Source organism: Anomaloglossus baeobatrachus, chromosome 5 (assembly GCF_048569485.1).
Source record: "Anomaloglossus baeobatrachus isolate aAnoBae1 chromosome 5, aAnoBae1.hap1, whole genome shotgun sequence".
Lineage (NCBI taxonomy): Eukaryota > Metazoa > Chordata > Amphibia > Anura > Aromobatidae > Anomaloglossus > Anomaloglossus baeobatrachus.
In genome coordinates, this window is record NC_134357.1 from 219002047 (window position 1) to 219028364 (window position 26318).

The window sequence follows — 26318 nt, forward strand, 5'->3', positions numbered from 1 at the left end:
ATTTGGATCGATGACCGTCTTACTGAGCGCAGACAGGAGAGAGTATCTGAAAATTACCGTATTAATAATTTCCTTCCTTCTCCAGTTAAGGAGTCTTTTGGTATGAGAACTCGAGACCCTGAACCTGAACCCATGCAGGTGGACGCTCTACAGAGACGGGTCAGTGATGCACGCAAGGAACATCGACTGAAGGAAAATGTATGTTTCTATTGCGGTAAGTCAGGGCATTTCCTTACAAACTGCCCCAGCCGATCCCGTAAGACTACCGAAGCTGTCATACACTGTGAATGCTGTGAAAGGAGATCTGTAATATCTGAATCACGGGCTCCAGAGAGATCAGCAGCTATAGACATTGATTATTCGGACTTGAACTCAGTTATTCCTGACTCTGATTCCCACATCAATGCTGCAGTTGTTCAGGTTTCCTCAGCAGTGTCTCAGCCGAGTTGTAAGAACAATTCTCATATATTTCTCTCCATTAAGCTCTGGGTTAACAGTCAGGGTGTCTAGCTCTGCTATGATTGATTCCGGAGCAAGCAGCAATTTTATGGACATTTCCTTTGCCCAGAAACATGGGATACGTTCTGTGAAGAAGACTACTCCTGTACAGATGGAGACTGTGGATGGTTCACTGTTAACCTCTGGACCAGTGGATCAGGAGACAGAGCCCCTGAAGGTTCTCCTGGGTAACAATCAAGAGAGACTGTCTTTTATGCTAATCTCTTCTCCCCATTTTCCCATCATCCTAGGATTGCCATGGCTGCAGGCTCAGAACCCTACAATAAACTGGGAAACCAAGGAGCTGCATTTTCCAGAGAAGCAGAAGCAGATAAGTCCTGGGGTTTCAGTCTGTTCAGCCCCTAAGATACCCACCAGTCTCCGAGCTACCAGCAATATACTGTGAGTATGCGGATGTGTGTGATAAGCGGAACGCTGACCAGCTTCCCCCCCACCATCCCTATGACTGTCCAATTGAACTTTTACCCTTTTACCTGGTGCTGAGATACCCTTTGGCAAAATTTACCCCCTGGCTGGACCAGAGTTAAAATCATTGAAGGACTATATAGATGAAAATTTAGCCAAGGGCTTCATTCGCCACTCTTCATCTCCTGCAGGCGCACCCATCTTTTTTGTGAAAAAGAAAGAAGGCTCTCTTGGGCCCTGCATAGACTATCGGGAGCTCAATAAGGTCACAATCAGAAACCGCTACCCACTGCCTTTGATCCCTGAATTATTAGAAAGAGTTCGACATGCAAAGATTTTTTTCTAAATTGGATCTCCGTGGGGCCTATAATTTGGTCCGCATTAGACCTGGGGATGAATGGAAGACTACATTCAGGTCACGCTATGGACATTTTGAATATCTAGTTATGCCGTTCGGCCTGTGTAACGCCCCAGCTACCTTTCAACATCTAGTTAATGATATCTTCAGGGATCTCTTGGATACATTTTGTGGTGATTTATCTAGACGATATTTTAATCTTTTCTAACTCCACAGATGAACATCATAGACATGTGAGCATGGTATTGGAGCGCCTTCGACAGAACCATCTTTATATCAAACTGGAAAAGTGTAAATTCCATCGGACCGAGATTCAATTTTTGGAGTACGTAATGCCTTCACAGGGAATAAGCATGGATGAAAGCAAGACTCAAGCCATCAAAGACTGGCCAGCTCCCAAGAATGTAAAGGAGGTTCAGCGCTTCATCGGGTTTGCCAATTTCTATCAGCGTTTCATCAGGAACTTTTCTGAGGTAGTGCCACCTATCACACAACTTACCCGTAAGAAGTCTACTTTCACCTGGACGCCTCAAGCCCAAGAAGCGTTTTCCCTTTTGAAGAATAAATTCACCTCAGCGCCTATCTTAGTGCATCCTAACCCTGAACTTGCCTTCATAGTAGAGGTGGATGCCTCGGACTGCGCCATCGGTGCCATACTCTCACAGAGGACAGGTGAGAATTATGTGTTACATCCCTGTGCTTTCTTTTCCCAGCGGTTGTCTTCAGCGGAAAAAAACTATGACGTGGGAAATAGAGAATTGCTGGCCATTATTGCTGCCTTCAAAGAATGGAGACACCTTCTTCATGGAGCGGCACAGCAGATAATCGTCCTGACTGATCACTGCAATCTGGAATTTATCAGGTCAGCCAAATGCTTGACTCCTCGCCAGGCTCGTTGGAGCCTTTTCTTAAATCAATTTAGTTTTGTAGTTTCTTATAGGCCTGGGTCACGCAATGGGAGGCTGATTCACTGTCTAGGATCTTCTCGATTGACACCATTCCATTCACGCCTCCTAAGACTATTCCAGATTCCTGTGAGTGATTCATAATCAAGACTTACTCAATGACATCAAGGAGGCATATCATTCAGATTCCTTGCTAGCAAATCCATCTGATGACGTAAGTCTGGTCTTCAAAAATGGTGTGGGGTTTCAAGGGCAACGTATGTACATACCTGAGGCAGTCAGATTGAGAGTACTGCAACTCGTTCATGATTCAAAGATGGCTGGACACAGAGGAATTCTAAAGACTTAAGAGTTCCTTTCTCGTTTCTTTTGGTGGCCCACTTACAGAAGAGACGTTCAAAATTACGTTACTTCATGTGAAGTCTGTGCGAGATTCAAGACTCCACGTTCTTCACCTACAGGTCTATTACAGCCCCTACCTATTCCATCCCATCCATGGGGTTCCATTGCAATGGACTTTATTGTAGAATTGCCAACCTCCCAAGGGAAGAACACTATTTTGGTGGTGGTGGACCGTTTAACGAAAGCAGCTCATTTTATCCCCTGTGTCGGCTTACCCACTGCAAAACAGACATCTGACCTAATTATTCAAAATGTGTTCCGTCTGCATGGAGTACCAGATGAGGTGATTTCTGATCGAGGGGTGCAATTCACTTCAAAGTTCTGGCAGAATTTTTGTAAGGCATTAGACATCAAAGTTAAATCTTTCTTCTGCCTTTCACCCCCAGACAAATGGACAAACTGAGCGGACCAACCAGACCTTGGAACATTATCTCCGCTGTTTCATCTGCCATCTACAAGATGACTGGGTGGATCTACTCCCACTGGCTGAGTTTTCATATAACAACTCTCAGAGGGCCTCCACTAAACAATCTCCTTTTTATGCTAAACTGGGATATCACCCTAATATTCTTCCTCGCCTTCCCATAGATTTGCCCTTACCAGCTGTGGCTGACAGAATCTCTTTGCTACAGCAGAATCTTGATCTTCTAAAGGAGAACCTGGGATCGGCTCAAGAGAGGTATAAGAAAGCAGCTGATAAGTTTCGTAAGCCTGCACCAGCCTTCAAGGTAGGAGATTTGGTCTGGCTATCAACCAGAAACAGAAACCTTAAGTTGAGAATTCCATCATCTAAGTTGGGACAAAAGTATGTTGGACCCTACAAGATAACTAAGATTGTAAGTGCTGTGGCTTGTCGTCTTCAACTGCCCAGAACTATGAGAATCAATCCTGTGTTTCACGTTTCTCTCCTAAAAGGCAGCAGTACCTAATACATTTCCTGGAAGTTCTCCTTCCCCTCCTGATCCAGTGTTAATTGATGGTCAGGAAGAAGTTGTAGTGGAGAAAATCCTGGACTCAAGGTTGCACAGAAATCAGCTACAGTACCTGATTAAGTGGCAGGGCTACTCATCAGAAGACAACTCTTGGGAACCAGTCGAGAATATCAATGCTCCCCGCTTACTCCGCCAGTTCCATCAGAGATACCCAGACAAGCCTGGTCTGGGGTCGTCCAGTGGCCGTCCCTAAGGGGGGAGTAATGTGAGATTCTCTGACGTTTTGTTTTGTCATTTTGCTTTAATCTGTTTTTTCTTCATAGGCCATCTTGCTTCCTGTTCTGTTGCCCTCACTTTTGCCCTCAGTCAATATGGATTCCTCAGCTTCTATGTTCCCGCCCTGTTCCCTGCCAATTACCTGCTTAAGCCATCTCAGCTGATGGACCAGTGCTTCTGAATCCTGTTAGCAGCCTGCCTGTAACCTGATCTCCTGAAGTCTTTGGAAGAACTACTTTTCTGCCATCCTCTGTTTTGGATCCCTGGAACTCGTGTCCACACAGGAACCCTTCTGCTCTGCCATGGACGTTTACAAGTACAGTAAGAGAGACTGAATTATACTTCGACACTTCTGCTGAACTTTGAGGATCCATTCCTGATTAATTTGTTCCCAGCCTCTGCACCCTGCAACTGTTTAACCCTTCATGTTTTGTGCACTTACTTGTATGAAGTAATACAAGAACTGTTTAGCAAACCTGTGTCTGTGTTTCCCTTGTACCCTTACACTAGACTCTATACAAACAGTATTTAACACCTTACTCAGTGGGATGTTCCTAACACACCTAGTCACCGCCGGAGAAACTTGCTACACCTCAAAGATAGAAATGAGGATTCCTAGCTTGCCTCGGAGCAGTCCCCAAAAAAACAGCAGGCCCCCAAAATGCAACAACGGTGATGTAAGAAAACACAATACACAGATGGAAAATGTATTGACAACAATTTTCTAGTTTGGGGCTCCCTCTTGTGGTCAGTGCTGGCGGTGCAGTTGACTTGTTGTTGAATGGGAGCCAGACACCTGTGTAGGACTGGCAATCAGGTCATTCAGATTTGGCCTATATAACAGAGTAGGTTTTTCCTGTTTTTTTGCCGGTGCTCAAGGTATCTCCGGTGTGCTAATAACATTCTGAAACCAGCTCCTCTCTCTACCAGAACTCCTCTCAGATAAGTTGGTCTTAGTAACTCTGCTTATTGTTTTCACTTACTTGTAGTTTTTTTCTGTTTTGATACTAATGCTTGATTCCTGATTTTGCCTGTGTGGAGTTGGATCATTCCCTGCTGGGAGTGTCTGTATACCTAGCTCCATGTTTTGCTATGTATTGTGATTTGTCATGCTTGGTATTAGATTCAGTCCCTGATCTATATTAGTGATTTTTGGATCCCAGTAACACCCGAGTACTGATACAGTGGGGGGAGAGCCTGTGTGGGCTCAGGGTTTTTCCATATCAGGCGTGCTGAAATTTATTAGGGTTTTTGCGACAGCAGACAGTGCTCTTTCCCATCCTTTCCTATACAGATAGATTGGGCATCATCTTTGCGGAACCTGTTTTCTAGCTATGTATTGTGTTTTCTTATATTACCGTAGTCTTTACATGTGGGGGGGCTTTCTATATCTTTGGGGATTGCTCCGAGGCAGGTTAGCTTTTCTAATATTTCTCACTGTAAGAATATTTAGTTCTCCAGCTTTGTCAAGGCGACAAGGTCATTGTTGGCTCCCCCACGGCTACTTCAAGTTGTGTGTTTAGTGTTAGGTCTGAAGTCCGTTAAGGTTCCAGCCACTCTGGTTACTTTTTGGGTTTCCGCAATGTTGTCCTTTTTCTGATCCTCCTCGGTCATTGAATCATAAAAAAAATATAGATTAGCAAAGGTGAGGCGCGACTTACTAGATACGACAGGACAGGACAGATAACTGATTGCGGCCAGCAAAAAAACCCTTAAAAGAAAAAAAAAAAAAATACCAAACTCCTGATAGGTAAAAATAATAAGACCACTGGGTCTTCCCCCGCTATATCAGGTACTCTTGTGCCAGACACTCTAAAGTGAACTGCAGATATAATGGAAAGAAACAAAATCACAGAACAAATATTCTAAAGTGCAAATAATCCAAACATGAACAGGAAGCAAGCTCTCTTTCTTGCTGGAGGTACTGCCCTGCTCAAAAAAAGCAGAGACACAGATGCTCACAAACAAGAAATCAAACAGAACAAAATGGAATAAGCAGAAACACTCTTTAAGTGCAATTTCAACAATTAAGCACAGAAACTAGCAAACGTATCTGGAGTAGATTCAGGCACAGAATAAATGGGAGAAACTGAAGGGAAAACTCCCAGCCATCTTCAGAAGCAGCAGGAAAATATCTATCACCGACGGCCGCCAGGCAGAAAATGCTCTTCTAAATACACTAGGCTGATCTGCAATAGGACTTCCTGGATTCCCAATTAACTCCAACACCTGTCTGAGTCACAGATTCAGACTCAGCTTCATTACCATTCCTGGCCACCAGAGGCAGCTCCACACCAGCACCCACTCTGATGACATTCACAACACAGTACATTGTGCACACAATGCACAGAGTCACTAGTGGTGTACTACACAAATCACTGTCAGTACATTGCTGCACACAGTGTGCAGCAGTCACTAGTGGTGTCCTACACAACCCCAATCACTCCCATTAAATTGTGCTCCAACTGCACAGCAGTCACTACTGGTGTCCTACACCACCCAATCACGGCCAGTACATCATGCACACCAGGGCTGTGGAGGCGGTAAGCCTAACCTCCGACTCCTCAATTTCCCCAAAGTCCAACTCCCTCATACATGACTCATGTTTGTGATAAATTTACTGTAGTAAAATGATAACATCACTACTTATATCATGTAGCTGAAGTGCAGCACGGATTCATCTCATCTAAAAGCCTAGATTCTTTGCTCAGGAACAAGACATACATTTATAGGATATTTCATAACTTTCCCAAATTCTGATGGAGAAATATTCATCACATCCTGCATTGAACTGCTGTACCCAATTTTTTTTATATACAGTTGAAACCAGAAGTTTACATTTAAAATCTAAAACAGACACAGCTGCAGTTTTTGTCACTTGAAGACATATCTTGTGGTTTGACTAAACTAAAATTGAACTGTTTGGCCATAATGACCATCCTAAAAGGTACCGTCACACTAAGCAACATCGCTAGCAACATGGCTGCTGAGGCACAACTTGCTAGCGATGTTGCTGTGTGTGACATCCAGCAACAACTTGGCCCCTGCTGTGAGGTCGTTGGTTGTTGTTGAATGTCCTGGACCATTTTTTAGTTGTTGCTCTCCCGCTGTGAAGCACACATCGCTGTGTGTGACAACGAGAGAGCAACAACTAAATGTGCAGTGAGCAGGGAGCCGGCTTCTGTGGACGCTGGTAACCAATGTAAATATCGGATAACCAAGAAGCCCTTTACTTGGTTACCCGATATGTACCTTCGTTACCAGCGTCCGCCGCTCTCACACTGTCAGTGCCGGCTCCCTGCACACATAGCCAGACTACACATTGGGTAATTAACCAGATGTGTACTCTGGCTCGGAGTGCAGGGAGCCAGCGCTAAGCGGTGTGCGCTGGTAACAAAGGTAAATATCGGGTTGGTTACCCGATATTTACCTTAGTTACCAAGCGCAGCATCGCTTCCACTCGTCGCTGCTGGCTGGGGGCTGGACACTGGTTGCTGGGGAGATCTGCCTGTGTGACAGCTCACCAGCAACCAGTGTAGCGACACTCCAGCGATCCCTGCCAGGTCAGGTTGCTGGTGGCATCGCTGGAGCGTCGCTTAAGGCCCCTTTACACACAGACTTTCTAGCGATCCCACCAGCGATCCCAACCTTATCGGGATCGCTACAAAGTCTCTGGTGAGCTGTCAAACAGGCAGACCTGGCTAACGACGCAACAGCGAACCGGACCTGCAGAACGACCTAGCTAGTCATTGGGGACGTTGACAGGCCTAAAACACACATCCATGAAAACCACCGTGAAAACTGTCGGCAGACAGCAGACAGAGTAGCGCGATGAGAATGAACTCGGGTGAACTTCACCCGACTTCATTGGCATGCCGCGGCTCTGTCTGTGTGCCGTGTACTGATTAGCGGTCACCTGTGAAGGATTCACCGGTGACCGCTAATCCCCCGAGTGACTGAAGTGTCCCCCCCCTCTCTCATACTCACAGATCCCCGATCACCGGCGCTGCACGGCGTTCACACTGCTCCGGCAGCTTTTTCTAATTTGAAAAAGCCGGCCGCTCATTAAACAATCTCGTATTCCCTGCTTTCCCCGCCCACCGGCGCCTATGATTGGGTGCAGTGAGACACCTGTCACTCAGTGTGGGGGCGTGTCTCACTGCAACCAATCACAGCAGCCGGTGGGCGTGTCACTATGGAGTATAGAAATAAAATAAATAATTAAAAAAAAAAACGGCGTGCGGTTCCCCCCAAATTTAATACCAGCCAGATAAAGCCAAACGGCTGAAGGCTGGTATTCTCAGGATGGGGAGCTCCACGTTATGGGGAGCCCCCCAGCCTAACAATATCAGTCAGCAGCCGCCCAGAATGGCCACATACATTAGATGCGACTGTTCTGGGACAGTACCCGGCTCTTCCCGATTTGCCCTGGTGCGTTGGCAAATCGGGGTAATAAGGAGTTATTGGCAGCCCATAGCTGCCAATAAGTCCTAGATTAATCATGTCAGGCGTCTCCCCGAGATACCTTCCATGATTAATCTGTAAATTACAGTAAATAAACACACACAACTGAAAAATCCTTTATTAGAAATAAAAAACACAAACACATATCCTGGTTCACCACTTTAATCAGCCCCAAAAAGCCCTCCATGTCCGGCGGAATCCAGGATGGTCCAGCGTCGCTTCCTGCTCTGCTGCATGAAGGTGACCGGAGCAGCAGAAGAAACCGCCACTCCTGTCACCTCCACGCAGCAAATGAAGAGAGCCGCGTGATCGGCTGAGCTGTCACTGAGGTTACCCGCGGCCACCGCTGCATCCACCGCTGGATCCAGGTAACCTCAGTGACAGCTCAGCCGATCACGCGGCTCTCTTCATTTGCTGCGTGGAGGTGACAGGAGTGGCGGTTTCTTCTGCTGCTCCGGTCACCTTCATGCAGCAGAGCAGGAAGCGACGCTGGACCATCCTGGATTCCGCCGGACATGGAGGGCTTTTTGGGGCTGATTAAAGTGGTGAACCAGGATATGTGTTTGTGTTTTTTATTTCTAATAAAGGATTTTTCAGTTGTGTGTGTGTTTATTTACTGTAATTTACAGATTAATCATGGAAGGTATCTCGGGGAGACGCCTGACATGATTACTTTAGGACTTATTGGCAGCTATGGGCTGCCAATAACTCCTTATTACCCCGATTTGCCAACGCACCAGGGCAAATCAGGAAGAGCCGGGTACTGTCCCAGAACAGTCGCATCTAATGTATGCGGCCATTCTGGGCGGCTGCTGACTGATATTGTTAGGCTGGGGGGCTCCCCATAACGTGGAGCTCCCCATCCTGAGAATAAAAGCCTTCAGCCGTATGGCTTTATCTGGCTGGTATTAAATTTGGGGGGAACCGCACGCCATTTTTTATTATTTATTTATATACTCCATAGTGACATGCCCACCGGCTGCTGTGATTGAGTGCAGTGAGACACTTGTCACTCAGCGTGGGGGCGTGTCTCACTGCAACAAATCATAGGCGCCGGTGGGCGGGGAAAGCAGGGAATACGAGATTGTTTAATAGGCGGCCGGCTTTTTTAAATTAGAAAAAGCTGCCGGAGCAGTGTGAATGCTGTGCAGCGCCGGTGATCGGTGAGTATGAGAGAGGGGGGGGGACACTTCAGTCACTCGGGGGATTAGCGGTCACCGGAGAATCCTTCACAGGTGACCGCTAATCAGTACACGGCACACAAACAGAGCCGCGGCATGACAATGAAGTCGGGTGAAGTTCACCAGAGTTCATTCTCATCCCGCTACTCTGTCTTCCGACATGTAGTAACGACATTTTGCATCACATACGGACATTTCTCGGAAGATCAAATAACACGCACGTGTGCCTTTAAACATAAAAAAACATATGTGCACGTTTGGTCGTATCTCCGGTATGTACGGAAACGGACCAAACACGCACGTTTTAAACGGATGTGTGTTGCAGGCCTAAAGCAGCTTTTTGAAAGGGAAGTCGCTAACGAAGTCGCTGTAAAGTCCCCTTTACACACTGAGACTTTGCTGCACAGCGGGAAACAAAAGGACCAAAGAATGGTCCTGAACGATTTGTAGCAATCAGCAACTTCACAGCAGGGGCCAGGTCGCTGATGTGTTTCACACACTGCAATGTCGCTGGGGAGGTCGCTATAACGTCACAAAACCGGTGACGTTACAGCGATGTCGTTTGCGATGTTGCAGTGTGTAAAGCCACCTTTAGTGTGACGGTAGCTTTACTGTGAAGACACAGCCCTGTAAAATGTCTGTCAGAGGTGATTAACCTTAATTTAGCCAGATGAGTCCCTTTTGTGTGTTAACTAGTGTTTGTTGAGTCATTGTTTTCCCCAGGACTACCACTGTCTGAGAATGTGGATTGCTAAATTAATGTAACTTCCCCCAGCCTCTCTGTATACCCAACTCAGATGAGAATTAACTATGCGGATTGAAAATGCCACACAGAGCACACCCTTATTACACCAATCCGGTAAGACCATATTTCCTGGGAATGAGTGCCCAGGAGATATAAAAAGGGACTGTTGGGAGTCGCCAGGTTGTTCTTTTGCTACATGGCTGCAATCTATTTACTGCAAAAATATTTATTACAAAAATTTGTACATATATAGAGATCTTTTTTTAGGAACAAGAGATGCAGGGACAACAATAATAGTCAATGGAAGACCAAAATACGCATACAATTACGCAAAGCCTGCTGAATATCCCGCCTAAAATCAACCAACTATTCTATAAACGGCATAGATTTAATGTGCCACATCAGCACATATTAAGCTGCATAACCCATTTCCACAGAGCAATTGCCCAGGCATCAGTCGACTATACTGGCTACAATTTATTATTAGTACGTTCATTTGCACGTTCGCGCTGCTGTGGCGGTGGGCTGCGGACCGGCTTGTCGCGTCTATAGGGTCATGTGACTATGAGTCATACTCTGTCACGTGCCTCTGACGCGGCCGCCTTTCTGCGTCCTGCATTTCCATTGTCGCGTGAACGTCACCATGCTCCTGACTTACGATTGGCTGCTTAGCGGTTATAAACCATGTGCTCTCTGACGCTGTTACCGCCTCCTGACGAAGGTTTTCGAAACGGCCGTCTGGCTGTTCCATGCGTTCATCCTGCCATCCTGCCACTCAGGTAATTGTCCTGTTCTATCAGTTAACCAGCTGGATGTCAGTTTGCCTTATGTTAGCGGTTTGTGTAAATGGTTTTCATTGCATGTATGTAATAGGTTCTCTCTAACAATGGGGTCAATTTACTATACTCTTGACAGCCACCCTGTGTAATATTAGCAACATTGTGCCTGATTGTGTGGGTTAACAGCATATACAGTGCCTACAAGTAGTATTCAACCCCCTGCAGATTTAGCAGGTTTGATAAGATGCAAATAAGTTAGAGCCTGCAAACTTTAAACAAGAGCAGGATTTATTAACAGATGCATAAATCTTACAAACCAACAAGTTACGTTGCTCAGTTAAATTTTAATAAATTTTCAACATAAAAGTGTGGGTCAATTATTATTCAACCCCTAGGTTTAATATTTTGTGGAATAACCCTTGTTTGCAATTACAGCTAATAATCGTCTTTTATAAGACCTGATCAGGCCAGCACAGGTCTCTGGAGTCATCTTGGCCCACTCCTCCATGCAGATCTTCTCCAAGTTATCTAGGTTCTTTGGGTGTCTCATGTGGACTTTAATCTTGAGCTCCTTCCACAAGTTTTCAATTGGGTTAAGGTCAGGAGACTGACTAGGCCACTGCAACACCTTGATTTTTTCCCTCTTGAACCAGGCCTTGGTTTTCTTGGCTATGTGCTTTGGGTCGTTGTCTTGTTGGAAGATGAAATGACAACCCATCTTAAGATCCTTGATGGAGGAGCGGAGGTTCTTGGCCAAAATCTCCAGGTAGGCCGTGCTATCCATCTTCCCATGGATGCGGACCAGATGGCCAGGCCCCTTGGCTGAGAAACAGCTCCACAGCATGATGCTGCCACCACCATGCTTGACTGTAGGGATGGTATTCTTGGGGTCGTATGCAGTGCTATCCAGTCTCCAAACATCACGTGTGTGGTTGGCACCAAAGATCTCGATCTTGGTCTCATCAGACCAGAGAACCTTGAACCAGTCTGTCTCAGAGTCCTCCAAGTGATCATGAGCAAACTGTAGACGAGCCTTGACATGACGCTTTGAAAGTAAAGGTACCTTACGGGCTCGTCTGGAACGGAGACCATTGCGGTGGAGTACGTTACTTATGGTATTGACTGAAACCAATGTCCCCACTGCCATGAGATCTTCCCGGAGCTCCTTCCTTGTTGTCCTTGGGTTAGCCCTGACTCTTCGGACAAGCCTGGCCTCGGCACGGGTGGAAACCTTCAAAGGCTGTCCAGGCCGTGGAAGGCTAACAGTAGTTCCATAAGCCTTCCACTTCCGGATGATGCTCCCAACAGTGGAGACAGGTAGGCCCAACTGCTTGGAAAGAGTTTTGTACCCCTTGCCAGCCTTGTGACCCTCCACGATCTTGTCTCTGATGGCCTTGGAATGCTCCTTTGTCTTTCCCATGTTGACCAAGTATGAGTGCTGTTCACAAGTTTGGGGAGGGTCTTAATTAGTCAGAAAAGGCTGGAAAAAGAGATAATTAATCCAAACATGTGAAGCTCATTGTTCTTTGTGCCTGAAATACTTCTTAATACTTTAGGGGAACCAAACAGAATTCTGGTGGTTTGAGGGGTTGAATAATAAATGACCCTCTGAATAAACTTTTCACAAATATAAAAAAAGAAATAACATTCTTTTTTGCTGCAGTGCATTTCACACTTCCAGGCTGATCTACAGTCCAAATGTCACAATGCCAAGTTAATTCCGAATGTGTAAAGCTGCTAAATCTGCAGGGGGTTGAATACTATTTGTAGGCACTGTAGCTTGTACTATCAATTAGCTGTATCTTTATTAAACTTTGGGTGCTTTAGCCCATTGGCTCATGGATATTTGCATTCCCGATGTACAGGGCAATTGTTGCATACACTTTAAATACATTAAAAATATATATAATTCCCAGCTATCACTAATTAACTGCTGAGGTCTATGTAGACTATATATGGTGTTTATACTAATAATAAATTGTAGCCAGTATAGTCGACTGATGTCTGGGCAATTGCTCTGTGGAAATGGGTTATGCAGCTTAATATGTGCTGATGTGGCATATTAAATCTATGCCGTTTATAGAATAGTTGGTTGATTTTGGTCTTCCATTGACCTTATTATTGTTGTGCCTCCATCTTTTGTTCCTAAAAAAAATCTCCTATATATGTACAAATTTTTGTAATAAATATTTTTGCAGTAAATAACTGGGACTGTGCTCACCTCTTGTTCTTGTTCTTTTATTGTCTGTGGTTTAGCGAATGTCCAAAACAATTATTATAATCCATGTTTTATTGCAATGGAATATGTAATAATTTGAAGTTTTCACTGCATTTACTTATGGCTGCAATCTAGTGGTTTTGACGCCGATTAGTCCATTACCCAGCCTAGGTACTTCTGCGCCAGCTAGGGAATCTGAAACTGGATTACATTGCACCACTAAAAGCTGCTTTACTCGCTACGATTTATCGTGCGTTCGCATGAGCGATCGCACCCGCCCCCATCGTTTGTGCGTTACGGGCAATTTGTTGCCCGTGTCGCACAAAGTCGTAAACCCCCGTCACACGTACTTGCCTTCCAAACGACCTCGCTGTGGGCGGCGAACATCCACTTCCTGAAGGAGGAGAGATGTTCGGCGTCACAGCGACGTCACATAGAGGCCAGCCAATAGAAGCGGATGGGCGGAGATGAGCGGGACGTAAACATCCCGCCCACCTCCTTCCTTCCGCATAGCCGGCGGGACGCAGGTAAGCTGCAGTTCATCCTTTCCGGGGTGTCACACGGAGCGATGTGTGCTGCCTCGGGAACGATGAACAACCGGAGCACAAAAGGAAGTTCAATTTTTAGAAAATGAGCGACGTGTCAACGAGCAACGATAAGGCGAGTATTTTTGCTTGTTCACAGTCGCACGTAGCCGTCACACGCTACGATATGTCAAATGATGCCGGATGTGCGTCATTAACGACGTGACCCTGACGACATATCGTTAGATATATCATAGCGTGTAACGTGCCCTTAACGCTAGAACTACTGGACTCGTAGTCACAGAGGAGAAATACATAGTGCGAAGTAGTCAAAATGTCAGTAGTTCTAGTGTTAAGGATCCTAGGATTCGGCTGGAAGAAACCCAGGTTGGGGACGATACGTTTACCTGGCTACGGACTTTGCTGTGCTCGTGAAGCTTCCTATGCTTGTCACTTAAACTATTCTCGGTGGGTGACTTCCAAAAGCAGGGTGCTGCTGGTTTGGGGTATGTAGCCCTGGAAGCTCCGAAGACACGAATAGTCTACTCCCTGGTGAGCCAGCGGAAGGGTGAGACTCTTGCCTGTCACATCGTGTGGTTTGCATGGTTTTGTGTTATATGCCTTTGACTGTTGAGGATCCAATAAAGTCTAATAATTATTGTGGTTCGAGCACCCTTTGTAATCTGAGTAGTGTTCTGCCCAGGGGTACAAAGTTTGGATGTTCAACTGGGATGAGCCCTGGCCCATGCGGTCTTTCTAAACGCAGCCAGGCTAGCGGACAAGAGCACCCACAGACCCTCATGTCTCCACAGTTACGTTTGGAAGAAAATATTGATAAGCTTTGAAGCCTAAGAACACCTTCCAAACTGTGAAACCCAGGGGTAGCAGCATCATGTTGTGAGTTGTTCTGCTACAGGAGGCACTGGTGCACTTCACAAAAAAGATGACATCATGAGGAAAGAAGATTACCGTATTTTTCGGACTATAAGACGCACCGGATCATAAGACGCACCCTAGTTTTAGAGAAGGAAAATAGGAAAATAAAATTAAGCAAGAAATGTGGTCATGACACACTTATGGGGTGAGGATCTTCTGCTGACAATGTTATGGGGGTAATGTCCCCAAATTCTCTACTAAAAAGTACCCCATCCTGGTAATGATCCTCCTGCCGTATTATATATATATATATATATATATATATAAAAAATGTCCCTCATCCTGGTATAGCCCTTATCCTGCTATATACCCCATCCTGGCATATGGCCGCATCCTGCTATATACCCCATCCTGGCATATGGCCGCATCCTGCTATATATCCCATCCTGGCATATGGCCGCATCCTGCTATATACCCCATCCTGGCATATGGCCGCATCCTGCTATATACCCCATCCTGGCATATGGCCGCATCCTGCTATATACCCGATCCTGGCATATGGCCGTATCCTGCTATATGCCCCATCCTGGCATATGGCCGCATCCTGTGGTCGTCCTCCCGTCTGTGCCGGCCGCAGCTGTGTGTGGACACGTGCGCACAGCGATGATGTCATCACTGTGCGCACGGCTAGTCTCCACACAAAGCCGCGGTTCGCAAACAGAAGGACATCGCGATGCTGCAGGGATCGTGGCCGGTGAGTGGCACTGCTACAGCCTACTCATGCCCCCAATGACCCGCGCCACTGCAGCACCCTCATTCCCCGCAGCGATGCCCTACATTCAAACTATAAGACACACACCCCCACTTTCCCTCAACATTTGGGGGGGGTGGAAAAAAAGTGCGTCTTAATAGTCTGAAAAATACGGTATGTGGCAATGCTGGAGAAACATCTCAAGACATCAACCAGGAACTTAAAGAACTGGTGGAAATAGGTCTTCCAAATAGACAATGACCCAAAGTATACTGCCAAACTGGTTACAAAGTGGCTGAAAGATAACAGACAATGTTTCTGAGCGGCCATCACAAAGCTCTGATCTCAAATCTTATTGAAAATTTATGGGCAAAGCTGAAAAGGCCGGTGCGAGCAAAAAATCTTAATTACTTACCGGTAATGGGATTTTCAGTAGCCCATGACAGCACCACCTGAGAGATAGGTTCCACCCACATCAGGAGAGGAAAGCCACTGATAAAAAAGCGGTACCTCTCCTCCACATCAGTAGGTTTACAGAGCCAGAGAGGACCAACAAAACAAAAATCAGAAAAATGTTAATCACACCACTAACGGTAACACTCCCCGAAGGGTGCCCAAAACCAGTGAAAAAAAAGGGGGGGGGGGGGGGTGGAGCAACTAAGGGTGCTGTCATGGGCTACTGAAGATCCCATTACCGGTAAGTAATTAAGATTTTCCCCTTCGCCCATGACCGCACCACCTGAGAGATTCTATAGACCAATCACCTTAGGGTGGGACCACCGCTTGCAGAACCAGTCTACCGAAAGAAAGGTCAGCCGTGGAGGATAAGTCAAGTCTATAGTGACGAAAAAAAAAAAAATGTAGAAGCAAAAGGCCCAAGTGGCGGCCCTGCAAATTTGTTCAACAGAGACCTCAGCCCTTTCAGCCCACGAGGTGGAGACCGACCTAGTGGAGTGAGCACTAATGCGAAGAGAGGCAGGGACACCCTTGGCCGAGTAAGCTAGGGAGATGGCGTCCCGAAGCCATCGTGCTACAGTAGCCTTAAACACCTGGCAACCCTTAGTACTGCCCTGAAATGCTACAAAAAGGGCCTGGGACGTCCGCCAGTCCTATTCAGGTAAGAAGGGCCCTTCTCACATCCAATCTATGAAGCCTGGCCTCCTTGTCATTTGAAGGGGGGGGGGGGTCACAAAGGGTAGACAAAACAATTTCCTGTGACTTGTGAAAGGGCTTAACCACCTTAGGAAGGTAGGAAGGGTCCGTACGCAATACCACTCTGTCTGCCAGAACCTGGGTATATGGTTGGACAATAGAGAGTGCCTGTAAATCCCCCACCCGTCTAGCGGACGTCAGTGCAATGAGGAGTGCCACCTTTAGGGATAGGATTTTAAGGGGAACTTCCGAGAGGGGCTCAAAGGGAGTGTCTACAAGGGCATCAAGGACAAGATTCAAATCCCAGGGGGGCATACGAGGAATGGGAACCGGGGCAGATCTAGCACATGACCTAATAAAGTGCCTAATCCAGTGATTCCCAGCCAGGTTCTGATTATAAAGGGCACCTAGGGCTGAAACCTGGACTTTTAAAAGGTGTTAGTGGCCAGGCCCATTTCCACTCCTTTCTGAAGAAAATCCAAAATGGCCGAGATAGGAGGAGGACCCATCACCTGTGCACCGGAAACCTGCAGGAACTTTCGCCAGACCCTGCCATAAATATCTGTGGTAACTGCCTTCCTACTCTTAAGGAGGGTAGACACCACGTTCTCCGAGAAGCCCCTAGCTAAGAGGACCTGCCGCTCAAATGCCAAGCTGTCAGGTGGAGGGCAGGATCCCTGGGGTGGCAGACTGGGCCCTGCATGAGAAGGTCCATTGCCTCCGGAAGGACCCAAGGTTCCGATATTGCCAGCTTGTGAAGCCAGTAAAACCAGGCCCTCTTGGGCCAGAATGGAGCAATGAGGATTACATTAGCCTTGTCCTCCCGAATCTTCCTGAGCACTGCGGGAGAAGGATCAAAGGAGGGAAGGCATACAGAATACCGAGACCAGGATACCTGCATTGCGTCTATCGCCCAGGGACGATCCCTGGGATTGAGGGAGCAAAATTTCTCCAGTTTCCTGTTGGCCCTGGTTGCGAACAGGTCCAAAACTGGCATCCGCCACAGATCTACGATCAACTGAAAGACTCGAGGGTTCATTGCCCATTCCCCCTGACGGAGATGATGCCTGCTTAGGAAGTCTGCTTCTATGTTGTCCTTCCCACGAATATGAAGGGCACAAAAAAGGTAGAGACGGTGGGACTCCATTAGATGAAAGATCCGTATAGTGAGGGCAAGGAGTCGTGAGGACCTGGTGCCTCCTTGATGGTTCAGATAGGCCACCACTACCCTGTTGTCCGAAAGGACCTGAATACTCTGACCTGTGAGACAATAGAGTAATCCCTGAAGGGCCAGATTCACCGCCATGAGCTCCCTGAAGTTGGAAGACTGATTTCGCAACTGAGTGTCCCAAATACCCTGTAGCTTCTGAGAACCCAAGTGGGCCCCCCAGCCCAGGTGACTTGCATCTGTGGTGACAATGTCGGTGACCTTGGGACACCATGCCACTCCTGCAGATAGACGCGTTAAGTCCTGCCACCAGGACAGGGAAGGTAGGACTTCGGGACCTAACCGGATCAGGTGGTCCAAACAGCCTCCTGACCGTAGCTGCAAGCCCAGGACCTCCATCTGAAGGGATCGCATATGTATCTGAGCCCAAGGGACCGCGGGAATGCAAGATGAAAGGCATCCTACCAGAGACATCGCTTGACGGAGGGACATGACCGGATTGTGAATTGCCGAGGTGACCAGAGAACGAATCCTGAGCTGTTTTTCCTCTGAGATAAGGGACATCTGCGCGATCGAGTCCAGGATGAGACCCAGAAAGGCCTGACGTTGTTGAGGATGAAGCCTGGACTTTTCCCGGTTTATGATCCAACCTAAGCCCTGAAGGATGGAGATTACCACCTCTACATGTGTTCTGCAGAGGGACTCGGATGGACTCCCTACTAATAGGTCATCCAAGTAAGGTACAATGAGGATCTGGTGAGACCTGATGTGCGCCATTACCTCTGCCATTAGTTTTGTGAAGACCCTTGGGGCCATGGAGATACCGAAGGGTAGTGCCCTGAACTGATAATGAAGCACCAATCCGTTATTCTGATGGGCAAATCTGAGGAACTGTCGAGACATAGGGTGAACTGGAACGTGATAATATGCGTCCTTTAAAATCGAGGACTGCCATGAAACAGCCGGGATATAACAGCTTGATTGTAGACCGGACCGTCTCCCATCTTGAAAGTGTTGTACCAGATACTGATTGGAGGACTCTGAGGTTGATGATTGTTCAAAAGGATTGGTCTGGTTTGCGGAATAGGAACAGAGGAGAATACATTCCCTGACCTCTTTCCCCCGTGGGAACCTGCTGTATAACCCTTTTCAAAATGAGAGATTGGATCTTGTCCTCCAAGGCTCTGGCTTTCTCTACCTGAGTCATGGATGTTACAACGAAATACCCCCGAGGGGGCGAACTTAGTTCTAAGGAGAGACCGTCTGAGATGACTAGCAGAATCCATTGGCTGGAAGAGATCCGTTCCCATGCGGGGAGGAAGAGAGAGAGCCTCCCTCCCACCGGGATGATGGCATCATTGGGGACCTTTTGGACTTCGAGGAGGAGGAAGGGGCAAACAAATCTAGACGTCTTTCGTTGTTTCTCCCTCCAGGGGTCCTGCTCTTTGTGGGGCTTCTTATGGAAACTGCCGTCTCCGAAAATGCCTATTACATGGAAACTGCTATTGTACAGTCGGAAAGCCCTGTTTTCAGTCCGATGCCTTGGAGAGAAGATCATCCAGTTGTGATCCAAAGAGAAAGTCTCCTTCACAGGGCATACGGCATAGACGGCCCTTGGATTGGACGTCTCCCTTCCGAGATTTCAGCCATAGGGTCCGTCTGGCTGAATTGGAAAGGGCCGCAGCTTTAGCTGACAACTTCAAGGAGTCAATGGAAGCGTCGGCAAGAAATGCCACTGCCCCTTGAATGCGAGGTATGGAGGAGAGGATCTCCTTTCGGGGTGTGTCATCCTTAAGCCGGTCCTCCAGCTGTTGGACCCAGACCATGAGGGAACGTGCGACACAAGTCCTCGCCACCGCCGGTCTTAGAGCTCCCGTGGTAGCCTCCCAAGTGTTACGGAGAAACCCATCCGACTATCGGTCCAGCTGATCACGGAGGGAACCGAAATCTTCAAAGGGGAGAGTTGTGGACTTGGATGCCTTTGCCACTGCCACTGCCACATCGATCCTAGGAGTTTTGTCCCATGATGTGGCAGCGGCTTCATCAAAGGGATACTTTCTCTTCAGAGAAAAGGAAATCTGCATTCTCTTTTCAGGTTTCTGCCACTGATCCCTTATCACTTCCTGGATTTTGTGGTGGATTGGAAAGACCTTCTTCTTTCTACTTTCCAGGCTTCCGAACATCTGGTCCTGTGTAGATTCATGACTCTTATCGTCCACCAGCCCCATAGTAGCGCGGACCGCCTTAACCAGGGATGTTACCTCAGAGGGAGGAAAACACTGCCTGCCACCTTCATCCGTAGAAGAGGACGAGTCAGAGTGAGGGAAATGTAGGGGAAGAAAATCCAGAACCCTTCTCAGAGCTATCGGACTTAGTGAACGATCCAGCCTGCTTCCTAGCTGCCTTCTTATGCTTCTTTGGAGCAGAGTCGGATATGGAGCCCATAGAATTCCGTACTTCGGCCCCAATAATGTCCCATAACTCCACCGTGAAACTCGGTGCTTCAGTACACAGGAGGGACAAAGGTCTTTCCGGTAATCAGAAGCCAAAGTCTCCTTGCACACCCCACATGATCTATAGTTCTTTTTTGAGGTATGCTTTTTGGGCACTTGAGAAATAATGGAACATAAGGAAGCAATAAGACATTAGGCACTCACCCCCCAAGATGGCGGTTAAATACCGTTTTCGGTGGAGATTTACGAGTTCCAGACTGCCTGGAATCAGAGTGACGACCCGCCGGAATGGAGGGACTGGCCCTGGCAGGGAGACGATCCCCCATGCTGCTGAGGGTGGGAAGCCTGAGAGTCCTTTGGCTTGTCTGGGACATCCTTCCCTGATGGGGAGCTGTCCGCTATCCTAATGGAGGAGATGTACTCACCATATCCCCGCGAGCGTCACATCTTTATATCTCCCGAATTAAAATTTGCCGCCCGAATCCCATTCCTGGGCGCCGCCATCTTGGCCGACCCCACGCATGCGCGGGGAAGCATTTCCAGGTGCCGCGTCACATCCTCTTTTTCCCCCGGCATGTACAGCAGCAGCAGGGCGCCCAGTTCACGGGCTCCGTGTGAGGACACCGGCGGGGGCGACGCAGAGCCGAGCTCCCGCTCCAGGCTCGTGCCCCACCACTGCATAAGCATAAAGCCCTGGGGAGGTGCTTCCAGGCCCGAATGCCGGCTTTTGGTAAGTACCAATCTTGCACACCGGGTCGGACCTGGGAGAATCCGTGGGTTCATCCCCTCAGGACAGGAAACCGAACTGCTGATGTGGAGGAGAGGTACTGCCTTTTTATCAGTGGGTTTCCTGTCCTGATGTGGGCGGAACCTCTCAGGTGGTGCTGTCATGGGCGAAGGGGAAAAAAAAACCTACAAATATGGCTCAGTTACACCTCCTGTCAGCAAGAATGGTCCCAAATTCTAACAAATATTGTCAGAAGCTTGTGGAAGGAGATTCAAATCGTTTAATCCAAGTTATACAGTGTAAGGGCAATGGTATCAAATACTAACGAAATAGATGCAAACTTCTGACTGTTCAGAAAGTAATAAAAATGCCTTAAAATATTCTCTCATTATTCTGGGATTTGGCAAACAAATAATTTTGGTTCCTAATTGACAAAATGGGAAAGATTTATTCTGATTTAATGTCAGATAGTGAGAAAAACCTGCAGATGTGTATTTCTAGGGAGTGGAGGTAAACTTTAGGTTTCAACTGTATTTTAGGAGTCGGATCATTTTATACTGACTCTAACTTTATCAAAATGGACACCGACTCCACAGCCCTCGTGCACACAATTAGCACCAGGCACTAGTGGTGTCCTACATAACCCCAATCACGGCCAGCACATCATGCACACAATGTGCAGCAGTCAGTAGCGGTGTCCAACACAACCCTAACCATTGCCACTATATTGTGTACAAAATGTGCAGCAGTTACTAGTGGTGTCCTACACAATCCCTATTACGGCCAGAACATTGTGCACACTATGTGCAGCGGTCAGTAGCAGGGCTGTGGAGTCGGAGTCGGTGTTCATTTTGGTGGAGTCGGTATAAAATGGACCAACTCAGACTCCTAAAATATATAATAAATTGGGTACAGTAGTTCAATGCAGAATTGTGTTTATCGCTCTATCTATTGGATAGAGCGATAAGCACGGCCGCTACTGCCACGTGCATGTTATGTTAAGGAATAGGTCCATATTTTAAGGGACCTGTAATGAATTTGCCGCAAAAATGACTCCCCCTGAAAAGTATACATAAACGAAACGCATTGGGAGGTATTATCTGCTTCCTAATGGGCTCCGTTATGGGAATGAATGGACCCCAGTGAACTCAATAGAAAGTGGCACCTGAAAAATTTGGTGAGATAATTCCAATTTATTTACAATTAATTATTACAGCGGTGGCAATTTAATTACAGATTGGTTTGTATATATCCCTTGTACAGAAAGAGAGGGGCCAAACCTAGTATACATGTTGGTTGTTTGTCTAATTTTAAATGATGGGTAAGTATGACCTTACTTTTAAGGGACTATAAGTAAAAGTTATATTTTAAACAAAAAATTATTTTTGCTGATTTGCACTTTGATACTTCTTTGGAAATTTACCCAGTGGCTATTGTGTGCAGGAAAAAAAATGCACCATAAAATGTATTGTGCAATTTTTCCTGTGTACGCAGATACCTTATATGTGGTGGAAAGTAATTGGGCGCACAGCAGGGCTTGGAAGAAAAGGAGCACTATTTGAATTTTCAGACGCACAGACGCCGTGCTTCACTGGTCGGCCGCTGCAGGACGCACGGTCGGATGAGATACAAAAAGCGACCGGGGATACGTAAAAAAGAAAAAAAAAAAAGTCACGACGAAAATTGAACACGGATCCATCATGTGCATCCCTGATCAGTGCTCGGCCGCTGCAGGACGCACACACGGATGAGATGCAAAAAAACGACGCAAGCTACGGACAACAAAAAAAAACTCCCGACGAAAATTAACCACGGATGCAGATACGTTATCTGCATCACTGATCAGCGCTCGGCGGGACGCACAGATGGATGCAGTGTAAAAACGGACAGGAAATAAAAAAAAATTAAAAATAAATAAATAAAAAAAAAAAAAAATATACTCACAGTACCCAGAAGATTTGCAGGAGGATCACTGACCAGAGGAACTGCAGGAGGAATACAAGGCACAAAGTGGACAGCTTCTTAGAGGAGAGCAGTAGGCATGAAGTTGGACAGCTCATCAGAAGAGCCAGGAAGGACCCAGCGATGGAGGCAGATTTGATCGGGCCAGTGAAGACCTCGGATGACCCGGTGGAGGCAGGTAGGGGACATCGGAGGAAGAGGAGATGGAGAGGGGGGAGGGGGAGACCGGAGAATCAGAGGCAGAATGGGAGCAGAATAGAGATCGTGGCGGGGGGCACATGGTGGCGGGGGGCAGGGCCATCACGGGAGCGCACAGGGGGTCATCACGGGAGCGCGCAGGGACCATCAGGGGAAGCGCGCACAATACTCACATGGAGCAGGAGCGGCGATCGGGCAGCGGCGACAGCAGCAGCGTTGGCGTGGTCCTACAAGTACCAGCCAGTGCACGCCGAAAGACATGCTGGGGGAGGGCTTCCCAGACCAACACAGACCTGGGGGGGGCGGTCACCTCCAGATCAGACCGCCCCACTGCATGCTGATTGGAGAAATTGCGCGTCATAGCACGATCGCTCCAATCAGTGCTGCAGGGACTGGGGGGCGCCATGTTGGAGCTCCAGCTATGATGTGCTGCAGCTGCTGCGGCACCTCATAGCAGGATCTCACAGTATCACGTTGGTTCAGGCATTGTTATAGCCGAAACCAGTGCGAACGATGTGGTTGGCGGTTCAGATTTGAACAGCCAATCACAACGATCGTCGATGGGGGGTGGCGATGCCACCCCCTGGGGTCAAGCAAAGGTCTCCTGCTGTAAGAAACAGCAGGGAACATCATTTGAAAGCCGTTGCTATGGCCACGGCAATCAAATTAATTTTAGGCAGTAAAGTTACGTCCCTGGTCGTTAAGTCACGTAAAAATAGATGTAACTTTACTGCCCGCGGTCGTGAAGGGGGTTAGAATTATTAGGTCAGATTTGAGGTCATCTATGAAGGAGGATCTGATGGCGGCAATTCTATTTCTTAAAACAAATTCATAGACTGCACAAATGTTATTTAGTATGTTTTTGCTGAAAACTGTTTTTTTGCCACTTACATAGTTTATTACATAGTGATAGATATATGGTGGTAAAGTGGCACCTGAAGGACCTACCCATGTTATGTATAGCACCCCAAGGGGGAATCTGTCAGCCTCACATGTGGACCCGGTCCCGACACATGTTTCGCGTGTGCTTCGACGGGAGACTTTCTCCCGTCGAAGCACACGCAAAACACGTGTCGGGACCGGGTCCACATGTGAGGTTGACAGATTCCCCCTTGGGGTGCTATACATACCACGGGTAGGTCCTTCAGGTGCCACTTTACCACCACTGTATTACTTTATATTTTGTTAGATATTACACCTATGTATCATTGGTAGTTTTCTATGTTGTGCACACTGGCCCTGATTTAGACCTTACACTTGTGGGTGTTGTTTTAATGTATAAGTTCTCCTTGATTCTATTTGTTCCAAGGGATATATACTATATATACCATATAAATAATTTTTTTTATTGTTTACGTCTATGTGTTCCCCTTGGATCTAGAGATGTTTCCTCTTCCCCTTACTTATGTCAGGGGGTAGTCTGTCTCCCTCCGTGGGACCTCTTTTCCTCCTTTTGTCTCATTTAGTCTTGGTTTTTAATCATGTATGTCAAATTATCAACTGGTTATCACATGTGATTCTAATACTCGGATTTTTGTAATAATAAAATGTATATACTTTTTTCACAATTGTGGTATTGTAGCTTTAGTTTTAACATGATAAATACCCCCTATCCTTCACAAGTTATTATATACTAGCTGTAGTACCCGTGTCTGTCTCTTTCCCTGGCTGCATTGTGACATGCCAACATTCTTCTGAAGTTCTGGCTGCATTGTGGCTCCCATCTCCATGGACTTTAAATTTAAGCAGGTTTTTTGGCAACGGTAAAGCGCAGGGTTAAATTTTCCTCTCAAAACATAGTCTATGACGTTCCCCGAGTCAAATGAGGTGCCTGTGGAAAATTTTGTGACGATGCAGATTCCTTTAGCGGACATACATACACTCATTAGAATATATCTAATATATAAAGCTGTTTATATTTTTTCACTCCAATAACCACTTTTGTATACGTTTACTCAAACACACAGGTGTTTCCATTTCCATATATTATTGATATTTAGTTTCCTGTGCAGATCTAGCACATTTTTTCTTATTTTAGGTCTAGATTACTCTGTGCTTGCACTGATCAAACTATATATTATTAGTAGTGCCTATCCCTTTGTTGGGTGTGCTACATTTATAAGGGTTTTATTCCCTATGGTTTAGTGCACACGTTTGATCTGATATTTGCACTTTAAGGGCATTATATATACACGTGAGAAAATAAGGTAACTGATTACTCATAACTGAGAGACAATCACAGTGTCAATGGAAGTGTGTGTGTGGCATGATTACCTAGGCCCTAAGGTGATGTTACGATGGCATAGATAATGAACTGCACCCATCTTGATGGGGGTTGGAAGTTCAGCGCCGTGGATGGCCACTACATAACTACAAATACGGCAGGTTGCACTACACAATACATGTATAGCCAAAGAGACAAAGGGGTCGTCATGGGATAACACATTAGCTAGGTAAGATGTGCGAAACCTGGAAGCTCAGGTGACCGCTGGCCAGCTCCCTCTGTGTGTCCTATCATCAGTCTAATCCTTTTCCGGTGCACGCAATCAACTTACCGGTCTCTCCAGCAGATGTATATGACTTGGCGACCTTGGCCTTCAAGATTGTCACGGTACCGGGCGAAGTAGCTATGACAACTGGCCACCGAGAACTGAGCGCGCGGATCTTAAACGAATCGTGGAACTGGAATGATAGATAACAAGGATGAAAACACTGTCTCTTAAGACTACTGAAACTTGCCATTATTGCCGAAGCTTTTTCGGCTTCTATAACATGGCTGCTCCTAAGTCTTTACATCAACCTACCAGGGACAATACTATTCTATAAGAGTCGCGCTCTTGTGTTTTACATTATGACGTTAAAGTAACGTGCGACGCATGAGAGCTACTTCGATAGAGACCTGGAACGCAAATAACTTATCTTTATATTTGAGGCCAGAAGGCGGTGCTTCAAACGTACTGACCAGGACGGACCTCTCCCTTCCTTTAACCGTCCCATCACGCTCCCTTTTCCTCATGCAGACCTCAGTTGAAACCATACTACATGTATGTGTGGATATGTGTGTCTGTCTATATACTGTGTGTGTGTGTGTGTGTATATCTAATATATAAAGCTGAGTGTATGTGTGTGTGTATCCAGTAAAGGAATCTGCACCATCGCATTTACAATTACGAAATTTTGCACAGACGCCTCATGTCACGTCATAGACTATGTTTTGACAGGAAAATGTAACCCCTCACTTTACAGTTACCACAATTCTGCCTCCATTAAACTGAATGGAGGTGGGAGCTACAGGCTATTAATGGCAACTGTCAGTGGCTGCT

General features: G+C 46.7%; 1 protein-coding gene across 4 annotated transcripts in view; it reads right to left on the minus strand.

Annotated features, from left to right (window-relative positions):
• TUBGCP2 (tubulin gamma complex component 2) overlaps positions 1–25814 on the minus strand; it is a 948782-nt gene extending 922968 nt beyond the window's left edge. For 3 of the 4 annotated variants that reach the window (XM_075349130.1, XM_075349129.1, XM_075349127.1), the window contains exon 1: positions 25551–25677. The gene's annotated coding sequence lies outside the window, so the exon portion shown is untranslated. Of the gene's footprint in view, positions 1–25550; positions 25678–25799 lie in introns of those variants that run through there. The other variant, XM_075349131.1, reaches the window with a different exon arrangement.
• Between the last annotated feature and the right edge of the window lie 504 nt (positions 25815–26318).